Source organism: Cervus elaphus, chromosome 15 (assembly GCF_910594005.1).
Source record: "Cervus elaphus chromosome 15, mCerEla1.1, whole genome shotgun sequence".
Lineage (NCBI taxonomy): Eukaryota > Metazoa > Chordata > Mammalia > Artiodactyla > Cervidae > Cervus > Cervus elaphus.
The window spans coordinates 19079072-19102922 of record NC_057829.1 but is presented as its reverse complement, the minus strand read 5'-3'; the positions used below and the strand labels follow the sequence as shown (position 1 = coordinate 19102922).

The window sequence follows — 23851 nt, the reverse complement described above, 5'->3', positions numbered from 1 at the left end:
TGATTCCGTAGGTTCATGGTGGGTGAGGCATGAGCTTTTCCAGCAAATGTACCAAGAAATTTTTTTTAATTAATTTATTTATTTCAATTGAAGGATAATTACAATATTGTGATGGTTTACACTGGGGCACACTTCTCAAAATAGTAGACTACAGTTCTTTTTTTTTTTTTTTTTTTGAGGTTTATTGAGGGTGCAGGGAACTGGCTGCCCCAGCTGGGGAAGCTGGAAGCCAAGAGATTGTTCAGGGCACTTAAGCATGGTGTTTGTTTCTGGTTTCTCTAACTGTTTTCTCTTTCTGGAGAAATGTGTGGCCTCGCTACAGCTGAATTTGAAAGGGAGGGTGGGATGAACCGGGAGATTAGGATTGCCATATATAACTCGCATGTGTAAAACTGATAACCAGTGGGAACCTGATGAATAGCGCAGAGAGCGCGGCTTGGTGCTCTGTGATGACCTGGTGTGGTGGGGCTGGGGGAAGCCAGAGGAGGGTACAAGAGGGAGGGGATATATGGACACATATAGCTGATCCCCTGCATTATACAGCAGAAACTAACACAACACTGTAAAGCAACTGTACTCCAACTTAAAAAAAGAACCAGAGGAACTCAGTATTTGTAAACATTCCCTGAACGCACGCACACAGCTTGCAGGCACGCAGTTTGTCTGGAATTCTGAGTATGGAAGGCTATAACGTAGCAAAAACTGGGCTGTCCAGCTTATATTAGATCTTACTTTCTGTAGATGCTCTTTCACCAACACCTGGCTGGGATCATGTTGGCCATTCTAAGAACCATAAGAAGATACACTGGAGCTATGCTTGACCTGTCCCTGTCTCTGTGGCCTCCATTCTTCCAACAATTGTCTGCATCCTTACCTAAGTACACCACATACTTCATTCAACCTGATAGGTGGGTGGACATGTGTGTTCCTGAAATGCTGTGGAGTGAAACGATGGGCTGCTTTTATCTTACTCCAGTTTTCAACTGCTCCCACTGAAGTGTCGGGGGAAGGTGATGCTCAGTGATAAGATCATTTACTCAATCCTCTAATAATTTCTGAGTACTTGGCTTTGCTTCTTTACTGGGGATTCAAGGTAGTTGTTTAACCTTTTTAATTTTCTAGGTTGAAAAATAGCATAATAATAGTATTCCCCTTTCAGGGCTGTTAGGATTAAATGAGATAAGGTGAAGTATTTAACATGATTCCAGGCAGATGGGGCTCAAAAAGTGTTAACTGTATCTCTTCTTCCTTCTCCTCTCTCTCTTTATCTCCTGATCTTCCTGCCCTCTTTCCTACTCCTTTCTCCTAAGTGACAGGCAGCTCAACTTCTATTTAGGAAGCATGCTTAGGTTATGCAATCAGGTTGGAGGAGGAAGAGGAGTGGGGTAGAGAAATTGTCTTAATACATTTGTTCAGTGCAACTTCCCTTGAATAATGTGTTTATTTGAAATGGCTGAGAATGGGACAATGAACAGCCACAAGCTGTCCCTTGGTTCCACCAAGTACTATACCAAGGACCTTGGGAGATACGATGATGATGATGGAGACACTTTTTTCCCTCAAGGAATACAATTAAGGGAGACATTTGTGGTTTGATGAGCTACTCATATATAATGCAACTTACATTACTCAGGCTTCCCTGGTGGCTCAGACAGTAAAGGATCTGCCTACAATGCAGGAGCCCTGCGTTTCATCCCTGGGTTGGGAAGATCCCCTGAAGGAGGGCATGGCAACCCACTCCAGTACTCTTGCCTGGAAAATGCCATGAACAGAGGAGCCTGGCGGGCTAGTCCATGGGGTCGCAAAGAGTCAGACATGATTGGGTGACTAACACACACAGGTTACATTACTTATGTTAGAAATATCCTTGGCTATGGCAGCACAGAGGAGGGAGCAATTAATTCTTAGATAATGTGTTATCTCTAATTCAGAATCAGAAAAAAGGATGTGCCCGTCTGCTAAAAATAACAATACTGTCATGTGTATATTGCATCAAGAAGATTATTAGGGAGAATATCAACAAAGACAATATTGTATCCATCAAAGCATATCTATAGGCTCAGGAAGAATGTGGTAGTGGGAAGGATCTGAGGAGCTTCTTCCCTACAGCAGAGTTCTGATTTCACCCACACACCTTGTTAAAGGAGTTCTGCTCTTATGCAGAAATAGTGATGGTGAAGTTGAGAGATACCAGGAGAAACCAGTGTTTGCCTTTAGTTGTAGGCAATAAATTGTGTGGGAAATGCCAATTTCAAAATTCCTTCTTCCTACATGATTCAATGTGAGTAAGACAGAATCATTGTTGTTGACTATAAAATCCATCTCAAAGACTCAAAAATCATTCATGTCCAATAATACTGATTTGTTTTCTGTTAAATCTCAGTCTTGCAGGTTCTATAAGTCTTTCCTTTGGCAGAAAATTCAATAATTTGTTATCACTGAAGGTAAAAGTAGTCTCAAAAATGTTTAGTTTTGTTTTGGTGTTATACACCTTTAGTCCATAAAATGTTGGCTGTGTCTCCATAATTCTCTCCTGGAGAATTAATTAAGCTTCTTGTTTCTGAAGTTTACTACTTGACTATGTTTTTGTTGGAGGTCTGGTGGGAATTCTCATTTATTTTTGGTCTTATGGGAAAATTTTCTATGTTAAAAATTGCAGAGTGGAGAACCATAGACTGATAATACTGTGATATGGCAACAAGTTTTCTGTCTTATTTTTAAATGAAAACAATATTGGTAACCTCAAAACCTGACAGAATTTTTTTTTAAATGCTTCCTCAAAGTCTTCATCTGAAAAAAAAAAGTGCTGATTTTCAGACTGTAAACTTACATTAAAGTATTCTTTGTTGAACAACGAACAGTATGCTGTTCATCAGTCAAAAATCCCACGATATAATGATATTCACTGGGGAAAGCTCATGGGACACATATACGTATGTATTTTTATGTATACATATAAATTTCATTTTTAATGAAAGTATGTGTTAGTCACTCAGTTTTGTCTCACGCTTGGCAATCCCATGGACTGTAGCTCACCAGGCTCCTCTGTCCATGGAATTCTCCAGGCAAGAATACTGGAGTGGATAACCATTCCCTTCTCCAGGGGATCTTCCTGACACAAGTATAGAACCCAGGTCTCCTAAATTGCAGGTGGCTTCTTTACCATCTGAGCCACTGGGGAAGACCATTTTTAATGGGCTCAAATACAAATAGTAGAATGCAATCTTTTAGCACAAGAGAGTGTTCCAATTTGGATACAAAATTGAGTCTATTTAAATTTAGGGGACTTTTAAAGAGGGTTGACACAAGAGGCTTCTTTGAGACAAACCCTGCTGGTTTTCATTTTGACTGATCAGACACACTCAGGCTAATCCAGGTGGGTTCCAGGTTGCTGATTTCCTTCTGTTCGTGCACTTTCAAATTAAGGACACTTTTCAAGAGACGAGCATGTTTGAAAAACAGAAGAGGTAAAATCAGAGGGAGCCAATGGCACATTTTAGTGTGTTACAAGTAATAATAAACGTCCCTAAAGGTCAGTCTTTGTCTCTCAGTCATTCCTCTTCAATATTATTTCTTTCCCCCAGATTCCCTAGGTTGTTCATTTTTGTACAACATGCTTCCTTCTTCCCTATTTGACACCTAACAGATGAGGAATCCCAGCCCACAACTGGGCTGAGTCAATCAGATTTTCTCTTTTAAGATGAGAACAGAGGGACCTGGGAAAGAGAGTTGCAGATGCTTAACTGAAAGGTTTCTCAGCATCTGGGGCTGTGGGAAGAGATATGTGTCTGTATAATGTTGGGGAGTCATGAGGGAGCTGAGAAGCCTTGAGGAAACAAAGAAGCTGCCCTGACTTGAAAAGTCAACTCTTCTGTCTCTGCGAGGATGCAGGGAGTGGGTAGGGGAGTCAATTTCTACTTCACAGTTCTGGTTCTGCAGGGGGCGTCCAGATGTCACTTCACCTGCTGTTTGTGGATTCTGTGTGCTCCCCTGAATCCTTACAAACACCTTACTACACATTTGCCTGGTGTGACTACACTTCTGTTATTTGTAACTACAAAAGCCTGATCAGGATGGAAATCAGGTTAAAAGTGCTATGGTTCTCCTTTTAGAAAATTTTATACATGGTCATGACTTTTATAGCAGTGATTGCAGCATTAAATATGAAAGCAGGATTGGCCTTTTAAAACAGAGAAAATTCCTTTCTATTGGAATTAAGGAGAAGGAGACTCATCCACTGACCTTTGAGTGTCGTTTGCTAAAAGCAAAACATGGTATTTGCCCATATCAAGAAGTGTTACGGGCCAATCCATTGCCTCACTGAGCCTGCAGCTAGGTTGAGGGAGACAAATACAACACCTGAAACAACCAGAGAATAATTCAAGGCAGGTGATGATTGCTAGCTAAATCATGGGGTGCTGACTAGATGGGCATATGATCTGAGAAGAAGAGGTTGGAACAGACTGGAACCTCAGAAATGAGAGAGGCAAGCTCTCTTCAAGAGAGCTGCAAGAGCTTCAAGGGCTCAGTCTCTGGAATGGGTAGCTGAACTGGGGTGGAGGAGGGTTTCAGCAAGGGCAGGGAGGTAGGAAGGAGCCAAGAATGAGGATGCATGTGTGAGTGCTCAATGTCTCTGTAGATGGGGCCCCATCTGACCCCAAGCCTCTGGTCCGCTGGGCAGACGAGACACAGAGATGAAAATGCTTCCGAGATAGATGCAAGGCAAGACATGGCCAGAAGTCAAAGAAATGTCTTGAGTTACTTATGACTTGGAGGGAGTTAGGAGGAGAATGAATGTACTGAGAAATGATGGGCAGGAGAATGGTTTCAAATCGAGGCTGGTACAGCCAGTGGGTCAGATGATGAAAAGTGTGAACCCAGGCTTGCAGTGATATACAACCATTGTTCTTAAAGTTATTTTGGTAATGAAAGCATTTTCCTTCCTTCTTTCTTATAAGCATTAGAACATTCAGTTCAGTTCAGTTCAGTCGCTCATTCAGTTCAGTTCAGTTCAGTCACTCAGTCGTGTCTGACTCTTTGCGACCCCATGGACTGCAGCACATCAGGCCTCCCTGTCCATCACCAACTCTCGGAGCCTACCCAAACTCATGTCCATAGAGTTGGTGATGCCATCCAACCACCTCATCCTCTGTTGTCCCCTCCTCCTCCCGCCTTCAATCTTTCCCAGCATCAGGGTCTTTTCAAATAAGTCAGTTCTTCGCATCAGGTGGCCAAAGTGTTGGAGTTTCAGCTTTAACATCAGTCCTTCCCCTGAACACCCAGGACTGATCTCCTTCAGGATGGGCTGGTTGGATCTCCTTGCAGTCCAAGGGACTCTCAAGAGTCTTCTCCATCACCACAGTTCAAAAGCATTAATTCTTTGGCGTTCAGCTTTCTTTATAGTGCAACTCTCACATCCACACATTACTACTGAAAAAACCATAGCCTTGACTAGGTGGACCTTTGTTGGCAAGGTAATGTCTCTGCTTTTTAATATGCTGTCTAGGTTGGCCATAACTTTCCCTCCAAGGAGTAAGCGTCTTTTAATTTCATGGCTGCAGTCACCATCTGCAGTGATTTTGGAGCCCAGTAGAACACTAGGTTTTGTTTTTTTAAAGTATTTTAAAATTTATTTTAATTAATTAATTAGGCTGCACCAGGTCTTAGTTGCAGCTTATGGGGTCTAGTTCTCTAAGCAGGGATTGAACCGGGGCCCCCTGCATTGGGAGCACAGAGTCTTAACTGCTGGACCACCAGGAAAGTTCCAAATTTTATTTTTTATTTTTTTTTACTTATTTACTTTTGGCTGCACCACATGGTTTGCAGGATCTTAGTTTCCTGACCAGGGATCAAACCAGTGCCCTTGGCAGTGAAAGTACAGAGTAAAACCATTTTCATATTAAGAAATCTCAAGTGGAAGCTCAGTGAACAAAATAGATGAAAATTACTAGTTCTGGCAGAACTGGAGGAGTGGGTCTGGAACCCACTTGTTAAATGCCATGCCCCTTTCCCTACCCTTAAGGCTTGCTGACAGTACTTAGGTTTTCCTTTAGTTAGCTGCATGAAAATCCGAAGCACTGGAAAGTAGAGGGCTGTCACAGTCAGGGATGGTCAGAAAGCAGCGATTGTGAAAGAATTCAGGTGTGAGGTGGTGCATCTCAGCCTGGGAAGGAGGGGGAAGTAGAGGGAACAGAGAGGAAACAGTCACTCGTCCTACTTCCCATGTGTTTATCAGAACCGAACATCATACCTTCTTCTGCTCCTTGATGTTCATTTCTACCAGTGGTGCTCATAATCTCCTTTGGAATACTGAGTGAGGAGTTTTCAACAGATCCCTAAGCTGCAGTCCTTGTGCTGGGAATAAAGAAAAGTTAATAGATGAGCAGTGCCAACTGCCTAATTTTCAGGGTTCACCTCAAAGGTGTTTCTTCTAGAAGTGTACCTGTCTTTCCTCTTTCAGATATAAGCTGCCTTTTATGTATTTCTGACATTTTACGGTTTCCTGATTAGGAAGAAAGTGGGCTTCCCAGGGGGTTATATTAAATTGAATAGATTGTCAGATAGCACTCACTGAAGAGTTACAACAAAAAAGAGGACCACATTCATGTCTAGCTTTTTATGTTCACGTAGAATTCTTTTTTCCCTGCTTCCAAATTAAGTCTCTATTGGTTTTGGCCAGTTAACTTGGCTTCCCATCCTAAAACGTGGATCTACTTGAGCTGATTTCAATGAGAGGTGAGGTTATAATGACACAGCCTCTAGAAGGGACACTGATGGACTCACTTATCCATCAGCATTCATAGTCTTTATTAACCAAGCAGAGTTGATTGAAATATCTTGGCAACCAATCCACATTTGCTGTACTGAAGTAATTTGGTGAATGGGAAAATAACATTATTTTAGTCTATAATGTCTATATAGTTATTATAGTCTATAATGAAAGACTAATATGTGAGGTTCAGACAGTGAGTTCTTAAATGGTCAAATTTACACTGTTGTTAAGAACTTACCTAAGGAAATCTACATACTAAAAAGTAGAAAAGGACCCCCCCCAAAAAAAAGCCCAACCTTTCAAGATGGCCATTATTTGCTCTTCAACAATCAGAATTGCCTTATGAAATTAAAAAGGGGGAAAACATCAACTGGACCAAATATTTCTAAGTAAGCATTCTGAAGCACAGCTCTGAGAATGCTGTTCCTCTGCTCAAAATCTGTCCATGGATAAATTCAGGCTTCTCTAAGGCTTGGCTCAGAACTCCCTTGCCAGCTGTGTCTCCACCTGTTGCCTCCATGTGCCCCACAGACACCACTTCTCAGGCAGAGCTCCTAGGTCCCATCTCTGTGCATGTGCTCTTGCTGTTGTGAGCTGCTGAGACATTTCGATACCATCCTGCCAGAATCTTAAGGAAACTCCACTGCCTGGTTTATATGCTGCTGTTCCCTTTTGTGAAGATGTTCATTCATTCAGTATCCCTGAAGAGGTGCTCTCTTTCCTTTGTCTTACTTTAGATGTTTGAAATGAGCTTATAGGACATTCCTGCCTCCTGCTTAACCACTTTTTTAAAGATATTTGTGTGCATGACTTATAAATCTCTAAAGTAGATGCTGACATATTGATAAACAGTGGGGGATATGTGGGCTTTGGGATGAGCTTGATCTGAGCTCAGATTTTAGCTTCACCAGCTAGTATCTGGCTTGGGCAAATTCTGTATCTGCTCTGTTCCTCTATGTCATCTGTTAAATGAGGATCAAATTAATGACCCCCAGAGGGGTGATTATCAGTGGCGTTTCCCTGATAGCTCAGCTGGCAAAGAATCCACCTGCAATGCAGAAGACCTTGGTTCGATTCCCGGGTTGGGGAGATCTGGAGAAGGGATAGGTTACCCATTCCAGTATTCTTGGGCTTCCCTGGTGGCTCAGTCGATAAAGAATCCGCCTGCAATGCTGGAGACCTGTGTTCGATCCCTGTGTTGGGAAGATCCCCTGGAAAAGGGAAAGGATACCTGCTCCAGCATTCTGGCCTAGAGAATTCCAAGGACTGTATAGTCCTTGGGGTTGCAAAGAATTGGACACGACTGAGAAACCTGACGTTCACTTAACTTTCCTTTTCAGTGTGATTGGGAATATGCAAGAGATCAAGAATATGAAGTTCAAGTTTGGCCCCTAACTTCAAGGTAGGAGCTCACTGAATTGGAGTTTGCCTTTGTATTCTCTACATCATTTAGTATGGGTCCCTGAACTGTTAAGGTGCTCAATAACGTTTTCCAAACTGAATTAAAATGAACAAGAGATTAGATTTGGGGAACTTCCCTGGTGGTCCAGTGGCTAAGACTGGACCAAATGCAGGGGGCCCTGGTTCATTCCCTGGGTGGGGAACTAGATCCCACCTGCCACAACTGAGAGTTTGCATGCTGCAACTAAGACCCAACACAGTCAAATAAATAAATAAAAATAAATTTTAAAAAGGGATTAGATTTGGAACTTTACTGGCAATATTAACTCTTTTCAGATCTCTTAGTACTACCTTGTACATCAAAACACTAATTTACAAAATTGGCTAGAAAGCAAAACACTGTGCTTTACACATTTTTTTTTCCCTTGGGAAGGTGGAGGCCCACTTACTGGGATGCAGCAACCAAACAGGAAGTGTGATGAGGCCATTTTCTCTTCATCCTCCTGCCTTAGTCCTAGAGGCCAGGCTCTTTTTTGGAGACAGGCTTCTAGCTATGAGCTTCTATAGTGGAGAAACCATATATGGTATGCTGGACCCCACAGTGACCAGGAGAGCAAGCAGTAACCTGGTTGGTGTCCAGGCTCTGAGGTGATGGAAGCCTTCTGCTTCAGTAACCCCAGCTTCCTAACATGGTTCAAATGATTAGGCAGTGCACTTCAGAAAGCCCTAATCGAGCTTATATTAATGTGCCTAAGTCCAGACAGTGTAAAGTGCCTGACCTACAGCTAGAGAACAGCTTTCTTCAGAAGGGTGTGCCATTTTATTGTGAGCTGCTTCCAACTGAATTTTTTAAAATCATAAATGCATACTTGCCTCCACTAGGTTTTTCATTTTTAAACAAGTACTATTTGTTCATTGTAGGCAATTTGAAAAATATATAAAAGCACAATGGCATACCTGAATGTTAACATAGCTTTTATTTTTAAAATGATTACATCCTATAAATGCTGTTTTGAAAACTGCATTTGTATCTCGATTTACTGTGTTCCTTTTCCTATGTCAATAAATTTTCTTTGACAACAGCAAGTTGAAAGATGCCTAGTCTTCTGTCACAGAGGTTCCATGCTTTACTTATCCAATTCCACAGAGCTGAAAATTTTTAATAATGCTGAAATAAATATCCTTTCGTATATGTCATTTCACATATTCTTTTTGGGTAAATTCATAGAAAAATGATTTCTAGATAGAAGGTATCTGTAAATGTTGCCAAATTATAACATTTGTACCAATTTTCACTTTTCTATTGTCTGACAGTCATTTCATTTTATTACTATTGTACTTCTACTATAAAAATATCCTTGAACATGATTTTCTCATCCCTATTGTTTTTATAGGGCACATACAATTGCAGTATCAAAAATATAAGCATGTTTGAAGATTTCACCCATATTGCCAAATTTCCTTCTAGAAAGGTTATTCATTCTCACCTCTAGTGATTAGAATTCTTTTTATTTCTCAGGATGCTTGCCAGTAACTTATCATTATACATTTTTTTGCTAATAAGATTGTCCAAGAACAGCAGTTCAGTATTTTGATTTGTATTTCTTTGATTGATAATGAGGTTGAACAAAATTTCATGTGTTTGTTTTCAGTCTTAAGATTTATTAATATAGTAACTCAACTTTACAAGTAGTTTTTTTAGTATTAGAATTAGATCACAACACTCCTGTTCTGGCTGAATTAATTAGCTTTGATACTGTTAATCAACAGCTATTTATTGAGCCCTGACTGCCTGCAGAACTGTGACAGCCAAAGAGAGGATGCAGCAGAGGAGAAAAAGTGAGTTCCTATTTCTAAGAAAATGACCAGCTGGAGAGAAAATTCAGATGCATACAAACAGATCATTTAAAATTGGAAACCTTGTATGTTTTGTTTAATATTTATAATATGTAAAATAATATTAATAATACAAAAGGATCTGTTTAAGTGCTGCACTCAATAAGACAGCAAATTTGGAAAAGTCAACAGTGGCCACAGGACTGGAAAAGGTGTTTTTATTCCAATCCCAAAGAAAGGTAATGTCAAAGAATGTTCAAGCTGCCATACAATTGCACTCATTTCACATGCTAGCAAGATTATGCTTAAAATCCTTCAAGCTAGGCTTCAGTGGTATGTGCACCAAGAAATTCCAGATGTTCAAGCAGGATTTAGAACAGGCAGAGGAATGAGAGATCAAATCATCAACATCCACCAGATCATGGAGAAAGCAAGGAAATTCCAGAAAAACATCTCCTTCTGCTTCACTGACTATGCTAAAGCCTTTGACTGTGTGGATCACAACAAACTGGAAAGTTCTTAAAGAGATGGGTAAAAAAAAAAAAAAAGAGATGGGTATACCAGACCACCTTACTTGCCTCCTGAGGAACTTGTACGCAGGACAAGAAGCAACAGTTAGAACTGGACATAGAACAACCAACTGGTTCAAAATTGGGAAAGGAGTATGTCAAGGCTGTATATTGTCATCCTGATTATTTAACTTATACGCAGTAAATCATGAGAAATGCTGGGCTGGATGAAGCACAAGCTGGAATCAAGATTGCCAGGAGAAATAACAACAACCTCAGATAGGCAGATGATACCACTTTAATGGCAGGAAGTGAAGAGAAACTAAAGAGCCTCTTGATGAAGGTGAAAAAGGAGAGTGAAAAAGTTGGCTTAAAACTCAACATCAAAAAAACAAAGATCATGGCATTCAGTCCCATCACTTCATGGCAAACAGATGGGGAAAAAATGGAAACAGTGACAGACTTTATTTTCTGGGTCTCCAAAATCACTGCAGATGGTGGCTGAAAACATGAAAGTAAAAGATGTTTGCTCCTTGGAAGAAAAGCTATGACAAACCTAGATAGCCTCACTTTGCCAGCAAAGGTCCATATAGTCAAAGCTATGGTTTTTCCAGTAGTCATGTATGGATGTGAGAATTGGACTATAAAGAAGGCTGAGTGCTGAATAATTGAGGCTTTTGAACTGTGGTGTTGGAGAAGACTCTTGAGAGTCCTTTGGACAGCAAGGAGATCAAACCAGTCAATCCTGAAGGAAATCAACCCTGAATATTCATTGGAAGGATTGATGCTGAAGCGACAAGACTTTGGCCACCTGATGCAAAGAACTGACTCATTAGAAAAGACCCTGATGCTGGGGAAGATGGAGGTCAAGAAGAGAAGGGGGCAACAGAGGATGAGGTGGTTGGATGGCATCACCAACTCAAGGGACATAAGTTTGAGCAAACTCCAGGAGATAGTGAGGGACAGAGAAGCCTGGCATGCTGCAGTTCATGAGGTCACAAAGAGTTGGACACAACTTAGTGACTGAATGACAACAGTTTTTATCAGCATGATCATTTCTTACTATAACAACAACAAAGATGAAGGCATAGTATTACATTGTAGTCCTTAGTATTAATATTTCTGAAGAAGTTAGATGCATGTCTTTCTGATGATCTGATTTAGTAAAGAAGTAGAGCCTTCAGAATCTAGAGTCAGAATTACTGCTAAATCTTTCCCCAATTCATTAAAAAATTTTTTATTGAAATATAAGTGATTTTCAATGTTGTGTTAGTTTCAGTTGTATGGCAAAATGATTCAGTTAAATGCACACACACACACACACACACACACACACATATACACAAGATATTGAGTATAGTTTCCTGTGCTATGCAGTAGGTCCTTGTTATCTATTTTATACATAGTGGTGTGTACATTTTAATCCCAATCTTCCAATTTATCACTCTCTCCTTACTTTCCCCGCCCTGTGACAATCATAAACTTATTTTCTATATCTGTAAGTCTATTTCTGCTTTGTAGATAAGTTCATTTGTATCATATTTTTAGATTCCACACATAAGTGGTATCATATGATATTTGTCTTTCTCTAACTTACTTCACTTAGTATTATAATCTCTAAATCCATCCATGTTGCTGTAAATGGCATTATGTCATTATTTTTCTTGGCTGAGTAAATATTCCATTCTGTCTATATACCACATCTTCCTTATCCATCATCTGTTGACAAACACTTAGGTTTCTTCCATGTCTTGGCTTTTGTAAATAGTGCTGTTGTGAACACTAGGGTGCTGGCCAACCCATTTCAAAATCAGTTGTTTCGATTGGTATTTTGACAGCCACAGTACCAATGATTGAAGGAGATTAAAGATGAGAAAAATACGAGATTGCTAATGCCCAGGAACCCAAAGTTTAGGTATCCAGTTATTGATCAAAACTAGTTTTCAATGTTTCATTTATTTATGCATTCAACACATGTGTAATAGGGCTTCCCAGGTGACTCAGTGGTAAAGAATCCACCTGCCAAGCGGGAGACATGGGTTCAATCCCTGTGTTGGGACGATCCCCTGGAGAAGGAAATGGCAACCCACTCCAGTATTCTTGCCTGGGAAAGCCCATGGACAGAGGAGCCTGGCAGGCTGCAGTCCATTCAGTGGCAAAGAATCAGACACAACTTAGTGATTAAACAGCAGCACATCTGCATGTTTATTAAGTCTGAGATACTTAGTTAGGGACTGTTTTACAAGGATCAACAGATTTTCAGGAGAAGAGAAATAGCTAAAACATAATGTGGTAAAACTATTACAATAGTTTTAAAACTATTACATTTAGTTTAGGGTAAAACTATAAGGTAAGGTAACTGTAAGGTAAAACTATTACATTTTGATAAATGCAAAGTGCAAGGGAGCACAGAAGAAAAAGTAAATCTGTGTGCCTCTGTATTTGATGTCAGAAAAGGCTTCTGAGAGAAAGTGACATTTTATCTAGGTTGCAAAGCTGCATAAGAGTTCATCAGATCACTTGCTACTAAGAATTTAAAGTGAGTGGAAGTGGATACACAGAAGAGTCTTCAGAAGGAGTGAGTAGAGACTGCTAAGGTGCTCAGACTCCATCAAGAAAAACTGGAGGCTAGTAGCTATGATGACCAGTAAAGTTCGTCTATGCTAGAAAGACCTGAATGGAACAAGAAGTTAAGGAAGAGCTTAACAAACTCAAGATTTTAGTCAAAAGAAATCCCTGGGGCCCAAAACAAAAGGTGTTCCAAAGGTAATGTTGCTGTGTGGGGCAGATATATCAGAGTCCTTTGATGTTCTCAATCTGAAGAAGAATGAGGATTTCACCCAAACTGTGGGAAACTAGGAGCTCATATGTATTACTAAGGCTAGAAATGATGCTCAGAAATTCAACTATGAACCTGATGTGCTGTGGAAACACCAGAACAACATTCACCTGGTGAATGAGCAGATCACCAGTGACATCTCATCCACAAAGACCCAGCAAGCCCTCAGAAGGGGTCAGAGCATTCACTACTTGGTACCAGATCTTGTCCAAGAATATAGTGAAATATATAATTTGTATGGCTCTATGAATGAAGAAAGGCATTTGGGGATTATTTTGGCTCCTTTGCAGAAAAACACTACAGAAGCTAACTCCTGAGGAACTCTGTAGCATGATATTCTGGACTTCCATTTTTGGAATTTGAAATAATCAGGGTATTAGTAATGGAGGAAAGTAATTATGATCCTGTCTCATAAACTAAAACTTAAAAGTTTGGTGAAAATCATTAGCAAATTAACATCAGGTTTGTCTGTAAAAAAAAAAAAAAGTTCATCAGATTGAGGAGGTAAGAAAGACCTGGTAGGCAAAGGGCACAACATACACAAAAACACAGATGTATAAAAGTAGAAAATAAGCAGACTATTGGGGTAGGGCATAGGGGATGGGGATGGGGGAACATAGGTTTTCCAAGCCAGGTTGGGCGAGCTCTGTCTTCTAGATAGAGCTGTTGACTGTTGACAGGTGAAAGACTGTTGAACAGTAGAGTAATGTAACCTTGGACTACAAGGAGATCAAACCAGTCAATCTCAAAGGAAATCAACCCTGAATATTCACTGGAAGGACTGAAGCTGAAGCTGATGCTCCAATACTTTGGCCACATGATGCAAAGACCTGACTCATTGGAAAAGACCCTGATACTGAGAAAGATTGAGGGCAGGAGGAAAAGGGGGTGACAGAGGATGAGATGGTTGGATGGCATCACCAACTCAATGGACAGGAGTTTGAGCAAACTCCAGGAGATAGTGAAGGATAGGGAAGCCTGGAGTGCTGCAGTTCATGGAGTTGCAAAAAGTTAGACATGACTTAGCGACTGAACAACACTAATGTGACCAGACTACTGACCTGAAGTAGACTGAATTAGAAAAGGAAGAGAGATGAGTGACAGTGCAGAAATGGGTCCAACCTATGGCATTTGAAAGGCAGAAGCAACATGACCAACTAGATGGTGAAAGCAAGTAGTTAAGAGTAAAACTGATATGTCATGGCTGGATGGAGAGTGATAACTGATACCATTCATGCAAACAAGGAAAAGAAGAGGGGGTCAATAGGGAAAAAAGGACAAATTCAGTGTTGGATATGTTGCAATTGAGGTATCTACGGGATCGCCACGTGAACAGGTCATTTAATGCTCGTGAAAGATGATAGATCTCACAGAAAATCATAGGAGTCTTCACTATATAGGTAAGGTGACCACATAAAATGACAACAGCTAACAGGACTTCAAATGCTAGGCATGTTCCAAATACTTTGCATATAGTTTAGCTCTTGTAATCTTCCCTATAACTACATGAGGTAGGATTTCCTATTATTAACCCCATTTTACAGGACAAGGAAGCCAGAGAGGCACAGAGAGATTACATAATTCATTTTGAGGCACAGAGAGGTTACATAATTCATTGTCCAAGTTCATACTAGTAAGTGGTAGAGTTGAGATTTGAACTCAGATAAATTACCTAACCAAAAGTCTACAGCTTTTCTCTAAGAACTAGCATGACAGCAGCTCAAATGCTGGAAGAAGCACTTCACTGAAACCATGACATTTTGAATCTCAAAGAATCCAGGCACTATATAATTACTATACATTCAACATTCATGATTTACCTTGTGAGAAATGACAAGGAGGATCATGACATCAATTTGGCACTTTGCTGAGGTAGGAATTTTAACTGTGTGCCTGGTGAGGCTGCTAAGAGGGGGTCCATCTCTTAACTGGTTTGTGAACCCAGCAGACAGACCCAACAGTATCATCTTCCTCAAAATTAATCCTGATTATCACTAAATGTTCTTTACTTACTTGAGTCCTGACTGCTTAACACTACTTTTCTTTTTTTTTTTTTTGTCTTTGTGTGTGTGTGAAGATTTAAATACATTGATGAATTTTAAACCTTTTTTGACGAGGATATCTGCAAGGCACATCAGAAATTCTCTTAGTATAGAATATCTGATGATAACTCAATACACAAAGAGACATTATAACATATATGAGCATATGTAAGACATTGGTTGTAGACCTTTAGCACAGTGAAAACCAAAATTTTTTGTTATGCTTAAGTAACACTAGAATAAAATAAAATAAAATAACACTAGAATAAAAATAGACCCAACTCTATTATTTCTATACAGTCTGACCTTCTTTTAATTTCCACGATGTATTACTATTGCTTACTCATATTTGAGAACATTAGAGATACCGTTGATAGAGGGGGACAGGGGAGAGAAAAGAGGGGAGAGAGGAGTTCTCCAGAGATTCACGTCAGGAGGTTGAAAATGGGAAGGGAAGGGAAGGGAGAGAGGAGGGAGGAGGGGAGAGGGAGAAGGGAGACTTAGGACTTTGATTCTACTTGGGATAGCAATATGCCTTGCCTAGAAACACATTTCCCGAGCATGCTTAGTCATTCAGTCTTGTCTGACTCTTTGTGACCCCATGGACTGTAGCTTGCCAGGCTCCTCTGTCCAGAGGATTCTCAAGGCAAGAATACTGAGTGGGTTGCCATTTCCTATTCCAGGTGATATTCCCAACCCAGTGATCAAGCCTTTGTCTCCAACACTGGCAGTGAATTCTTTACCTCTGTGTCAAACCACATTTCCCAACTTCTCTTATAAGCAAAAGGAATAGTGATGTGACCTCATTCTGGCCAGTGAGATAAGTGAAAATCATCTGGTGAGGCATCTAGGAAAAGCTATTGTTCTTGTGTTAAAGGAAACATGCTCAGCTAGTAAACATTTTTTGCTTCTTGCCTTTCCCTTTCTTCCTACCAGACTGCAGATGTAAGAACAGAGACAGTGCTGCCATCTTGGACCATGAAGCAAAGGGCATGATGACATACAAAAGATGCTGAAGGAAAGATAAGAGTCTGATAGCACTGTAGATCTTCTTTGCCAAATTTGAAATACCTTCCACTTGAATTTTTTTTTTTCTGCCAAAGAAAAATAAGCCTTTACTTATTCAGTCTGCTATTGTAATGGAGTTTTGTTATACTGTGTTATGGACTGATAAATTCCTTGTTGATAAATCAGATACTCATCCAATTTTAGTAACACTGTCTCTCCTTCTTTGAGACACATTCTTGGTGCCTGAGAAGAGTTGTGAAGATTAAATGAGTTAGTACAAGTGAGATGTCTGGCATAGAGACTAGTATTTAGTGACTGTTGGCTACCATCTTGCAGCCGAAGATGGAGAAGCTCTATACAGTCAGCAAAAACAAGACCGGGAGCTGACTGTGGCTCAGATCATGAACTCCTTATTGCCAATTTCAGACTGAAATTGAAGAAAGTAGGGAAAACCACTAGACCATTCAGGTATGACCTAAATCAAATCCCTTATAATTATACAGTGGAAGTGAGAAATAGATTTAAAGGACTAGATCTGATAGACAGAGTGCCTGATGAACTATGGATGGAGGTTCATGACATTGTACAGGAGACAGAGATCAAGACCATTCCCATGGAAAAGAAATGCAAAAGAGCAAAATGGCTGTCTGAGGGGCCCTTACAAATATCTGTGAAAAGAAGAGAAACAAAAAGCAACGGAGAATAGGAAAGATATACCCATTTGAATGCAGAGTTCCAAAGAATAGCAAGGAGGGATAAGAAAGGCTTCCTCAGGGATCAGTGCAAAAATATATAGAAAAAAAAAAAAAAACAGAATGGGAAAGACTAGAGATCTCTTCAAGAAAATTAGAGATACCAAGGGAACATTTCATGCAAAGATGGGCTCAATAAAGGACAGAAATGGTATGGACCTAACAGAAGCAGAAGATATTAAGAAGGGGTGGCAAGAATACCCAGAACAACTGTACAAAAAAGATCTTCGCGACCCAGATAATCACGATGGTGTGATCACTCACCTAGAGCCAGACATCCTGGAATGTGAAGTCAAGTGGACCTTAGGAAGCATCACTACGAACAAAGCTAGTGGAGGTGATGGAATTCCAGTTGAGCCATTTCAAATCCTGAAAGATGATGCTGTGAAAGTGCTGCACTCAATATGCCAGCAAATTTGGAAAGCTCAGCAGTGGCCACAGGACTGGAAAAGGTCGGTTTTCATTCCAATCCCAAAGAAAGGCAATGCAAAAGAATGCTCAAACTACTGCACAATTGCACTCATCTCACACGCTAGTAAAGTAATGCTCAAAATTCTCCAAGCCAGGCTTCAGCAATACATGAACCGTGAACTTCCAGAACTTCAAGCTGGTTTTAGAAAAGGCAGAGGAACCAGAGATCAAATTGCCAACATCTCCTGGATCATTGAAAAAGCAAGAGAGTTCCAGAAAAACATCTATTTCTGCTTTATTGACTATGCCAAAGCCTTTGACTGTATGGATCACAAAAAACTGTGGAAAATTCTGAAAGAGATGGGAACACCAGACCACCTGACCTCTTCAGAAACCTATATGCAGGTCAGGAAGCACCAGTTAGAAGTGGACATGGAACAACAGACTGGTTCCAAATAGGAAAGGGAGTACATCAAGGCTGTATATTGTCACCGTGCTTATTTACTTTATATGCAGAGTACATCATGAGAAATGCTGGGCTGGAAGAAGCACAAGCTGGAATCAAGATTGCCTGGAGAAACAGCAATAACCTCAGATATGCAGATGACACCACCCTTATGGCAAAAAGCAAAGAGGAACTAAAAAGCCTCTTTTTTTCTTTTTTTAAATTTTATTAATTTATTTTACTTTACAATATTGTATTGGTTTTGCCATACATTGACCTGAATCCTCCATGAGTATACATGTGTTCCCCATCCTGAACCCCCCTCCCACCGCCCTCCCCATCCCATCCCTCTGGGTCATCCCAGTGGACCAGCCCCAAGCACCCCATATCATGCATCGAACCTGAACTGGTGATTTGTTTCACATATGGTAATTTACATGTTTCAATGCCATTCTCACATATCATCCTGCCCTCGCCCTCTTCCACAGAGTCCAAAAGACTGTTCAATACATCTGTGTCTCTTTTGCTGTCTCGCATACAGGGCTATTGTTACCATCTTTCTAAATTCCATATATATGCGTTAGTATACTGTATTGGTCTTTATCTTTCTGGGTTACTTCACTCTGTATAATAGGCTCCAGTTTCATCCACCTCATTAGAACTGATTCAAATGTATTCTTTTTAATGGCTGAGTAATATTTCATGGTGTATATGTACCACAGCTTTCTTATCCATTCATCTGCTGATGGGCATCTAGGTTGCTTCCATGTCCTGGCTATTATAAACAGTGCCACGATGAACACTGGGGTACATGTGTCTCTTTAAATTCTGGTTTCCTCAGTGTGTATGCGCAGAAGTGAGATTGCTGGGTCATATGGCAGTTCTATTTCCAGTTTTTTAAGGAATCTCCGCACTGTTCTCCATAGTGGCTCTACTAGTTTGCATTCCCACCAACAGTGTAAGAAGGTTCCCTTTCCTCCACACCCTCTCCAGCATTTATTGCTTGTAGACTTTTGGATAGCAGCCATTCTGACTGGCGTGAAGTGGTACCTCATTGTGGTTTTGATTTGCATTTCTCTGATAATGAGTGATGTTGAGCATCTTTTCATGTGTTTGTTAGTCATCTGTATGTCTTCTTTGGAGAAATGTCTGTTTAGTTCTTTGGCCCATTTTTTGATTGGGTCTTTTATTTTGCTGGAATTGAGCTGCAGGAATTGCTTGTATATTTTTGAGATTAATTCTTTCTCTGTTGCTTCATTTGCTATTATTTTCTCCCATTCTGAAGGCTGTCTTTTCACATTGCTTATAGTTTCCTTTGTTGTGCAGAAGCTTTTAATTTTAATTAGGTCCCATTTGTTTATTTTTGCTTTTATTTCCAATATTCTGGGAGGTGGGTCATAGAGGATCCTGCTGTGGTTTATGTCGGAGAGTGTTTTGCCTATGTTTTCCTCTAGGAGTTTAATAGTTTCTGGTCTTACATTTAGATCTTTAATCCATTTCGAGTTTATTTTTGTGTATGGTGTTAGAAAGTGTTCCTCTTGATGAAAGTGAAAGAGGAGAGTGAAAAAGTTGGCTTAAAACTCAACATTCAGAAAACTAAGATCATGGCATCTGGTCCCATCACTTCATGGGAAATAGATGGGGAAAGGGTGGAAACAGTGTCAGACTTTATTTTTTGGGGCTCCAAAATCACTGCAACTGGTGATTGCAGCCATGAAATTAAAAGACGCTTACTCCTTGGAAGGAAAGTTGTGACCAACCTAGACAGCATATTAAAAAGCAGAGACATTACTTTGCCAACAAAGGTCTGTCTAGTCAAGGCTATGGTTTTTCCAGTGGTCATGTATGATGTGAGAGTTGGACTGCGAAGAAAGCTGAGCACCGAAGAATTGATGCTTTTGAACTGTGGTGTTGGAGGAGACTCTTGAGGGTCCCTTGGACAGCAAGGAGATCCAACCAGTCCATCCTGAAGGAGATCAGTCCTGGGTATTCATTGGAAGGACTGATGCTGAAGCTGAAACTCCAATACTTTGGCCACCTGATGTGAAGAGTTGACTCATTGGAAAAGACCCTGATGCTGGGAGGGATCGGGGGCAGGAGGAGAAGGGGACGACAGAGGATGAGATGGCTGGATGGCATCACCGACTTGATGGACATGGGTTTGAGTAAACTCCGGGAGTTGGTGATGGACAGGGAGGCCTGGCATGCTGCAATTCATGGGGTTGCAAAGAGTTGGACATGACTGAGCGACTGAACTGAACTGAACTGAATTAGAGTAAGTGGGTATAAGTTCCAAGGAAAATCTCAAGTCCTTCTCAGTATTTTAATCTAGGAAAAATTAGGTGACAGTAATTATAATTAGTCTTTTTAGAATTAGGCAATCCTTATCAGACTTACTAGAATGTTTCTGTTGGTAGTAGCAAATATCTCATTTTTCATAATAAAGATTATTTTATGCTCTGTTCAACACTTGATTTAAGGTGGCCTGTAGCTGAAAAACATGCAATAAAATAATCAAAGATAAAAACATATGTCAGGGGAAATTAATATTAAAATAGGAAGTAAGAGTCGGACATGACTGAGCGACTTCACTTTCACTTTTCACTTTCATGCATTGGAGAAGGACATGGCAACCCACTCCAGTGTTCTTGCCTGGAGAATCCCAGGGATGGGGGAGCCTGGTGGGCAGCTGTCTATGGGGTCGCACAGAGTCAGACACGACTGAAGTGACTTAGCAGCAGCAGCCAGGACAGTGAGAAAAATAGAGAACTGAACACCATCCAACCTAGTAACACAGTAGTGGGAAGTTATACATTTAGCCCAGAGTTTCCTGGTGACCACATGAAAAAGAAATATCATTCAATAGCATTAATTCAGTAGCAGCTTATTAAGTGTCTGTTAGGTATCAAGCACTGTACTAAGTTCTAAGGATATAATGAGCAGATACATTCTCTGTACCATGAAACTGATAGTCAAGAGGGAGGAAAAACATAAATAATCACACATGTGTTTTTCAATTTGGACAAGAAAGAAAATGTACACTCCTTAGGGAAAGCAAAGTTTTTCTCTGAAATTCACTCCAGATAGATTTTTTAATGTGGAGTATTTCCAACCCAGTTTTGGTGGCCAAGTGTGACCATGAGACTGTGACTCTCCATTTCTAACCTGGTTCCAATGTAGCCACTTCCTCCTCTACTGACAGGTTCTGATTTTTTGGTTGGAAAGAGGGATATAATATATAGCCATCAACTTTCTGTAACTGAAGGTCTGTTCTGATTACTTCACAAACTGCTAAGATGTTAGATATTTTTATTCGCTATATGAAAGCTCAGGAGAGGATGCCACTATCAAACAAAATTTTTATTGCAGATTCTGTTGACAAAGAGTAAAACAAATCCCTTTGGTTTTACTCAAATTTATTTCTTATCACCCTGTAGGTAAAGTTTTTGAAACTACATTCTATAAGAAATAAGGTCTTTCCCAGGCCATAGAAATTTGCCATTGGCATTGCCACTGAATTAAGGTCAAATGGAACTTAACCTATCTGTTTATCTGACATCACAAAGGGTGAAATATTACACGTATTTCTAGATAATACATGTGCACTCTAGCAAGTACCAGGACCTCATATTTGAGAAATATGTCTAGAATGCCTTTTGAATGCTACTGCTAAGTTACTTCAAGTCATAATTACAAACATCTGCTTTGATACTAACTAAACGTAATTCTGATTTTCACTTTTTGGTTTTTCTTTGTTTTGTTTTGTTATTCTTTCTTTAAGGTCAAGCAACTTTCTTTCTCCTGCTGCTCTTGCGTCTACCTCTATTAACACCTCTTTTTAGTTTGTCGCTACTTTTAACTTACTTAAGACTATGAAATAACCTTGTCTCCTAGAATTGTGTGCCTAATGAGATCCAATAAGCTCTGAGTGAGGGCCCACACTTTGGGACGAGCTGCTTTCTTCTGCAGGTTCTAAGACACTACCTGTTTGTTCCTAAATTTAAGATTATCTTCCAGAAGGATGAGGTTTCCACAAGTCTTATCTCCAGCTGCTAGAGTTATAGTGCATCTTGAGGACTATGAGAGTTAGTGTCTCACTGGTCTCACTTGGCAGGATGTGTGTGACTTTTGCCTCACTGTGTGCAACACTGATAAGTAAAACTTTGTTTGCTACAATATGCAAAGGTGTTGGCAGGAGCTGAATATGGACAAAATCATGGACAACAAACAAAATGGGAATATTCATGTATTTATGTAGCATCAGTTGTGTGTACAGCTTGGTTTTGGTCCTGTGATCTGGGGTAACTTTTGTCATCAAGAAGGACAAATGGTTTTATGGGGTTTTGAATAAAAGAGAAACAGCCATCAAGACTCAAGCAGCATGAAAGCATTTACTTTGGAAGTATGTATATCACAACTGAAAAGACAAAAAGCAGCTCAACATAGTCCTTGCCCAAAGAGATGTGCAAATTCATGAAACAGGTCATATTTTTAAACTAAGCAGATTTTTAAAATGAAGTAATTATTAACTCCAGGAGAGATAAAAATTACACCAGGAATGTAATTAATCATAGTATATACTGTGTGGCTTATCAGTAAGCAGTATTTGCTTAATCATAATAGCTAAAACACTCAAAATGCATTAATACCCAAACATTATCATGTAACTAATGGGGAGGATGAGGGAGGAGAAGGATATGAAAGAGAGCTAAGCCTTCCTGTACTATAATAAGAAGCCAATAGACAATTTCCATAATTGAAGAATTAAGTAACAGTATATTTATGTTATGCAACAATTTGGGGGTAAATTAGAGGAAAAAAAGTCACTAAAAGATATAATTGCATGTGGGTGAAGTGTGGGAAAGGCAAGGAACTGCTCTTTCTAGTGACAAACATTTTAGAGTCTTTGACTTTTGATAAGTGTTTAAGCTAAAAGATTAATTAAAAACTACATTTTGAACCAAACAAAAAAAGGGATTGTAGAGTGAAAGATCAAGAGGGAATAATTCCTTGGGAGAGGCAGTTGACAAAGCCAATTACAGAATATACTCAATGAGAATCAGATGAAACACGGGAGATAAAAGGCTTGGGACCAAGAGGTCCCAGCTAGGCATTCAGAGGAGAAAGGCTGCAACCAGGAAGTCCACACACTCACAGCTGCTTCCAGGCCCCGGTGCTCACCCAATAACAAAGCCGCTTTTGTTTGCAAAAACCACAGCAAGGCCAGGCAGGGAGCAGAGCATCTTTAATTGGGGTGGCGAATGAGTGGCCCTGTGAACTCCAAAGGCCTCTAGCAGGCTGGGACAAGCTTTTCCATTCCTCCCTTCCTTGCCCACCACTTGATGGCCTTGCCTTGTAGTACCAGGTCTTTTGGCTTCTCCCTCAGCTCTGAGTCCTGAGCTGTCTTTCTGCCTCTCTACTCTTCCATCCTGAGCACCCTGCAGACCAGTGTTCCATAGTCTCACCTCACTCTCCTGTCAAAATGCGTCCCTTTGGGTCCCGTTCCCTCAGAACCAGCTGACTGGTCAACTAATCTAATAATCCAATTATATCATTGACGGTAAAAAAACAACTTAACATGTTAATCTTGTCTATTAACATTTCTAATTAAATAGCACCCTTCAGCACTTCAACTCAGAGGAATTATTTATGTGGGAAAGTTGGGCAGGCAGTATACTCACTAAGTGAAATAAGTCAGAAATAGACAAATACTGTATTCTATATGTAGAATCTAAAAAATACAGCAAGGACTTCCTGGTTGTCCAGTGGCTAAGACTGTGCTCCCAATGCAGGTGGCCTGGGTTTTATCATTGCTCAGGTAACTAGATCCTATATG

The 23851-nt window shown here is 40.2% G+C and overlaps 1 pseudogene; it reads left to right on the top strand.

The window, feature by feature from the left end:
* Positions 1–13674, top strand: part of LOC122709227 — a 32037-nt pseudogene extending 18363 nt beyond the window's left edge.
* Positions 13675–23851: the final 10177 nt, after the last annotated feature.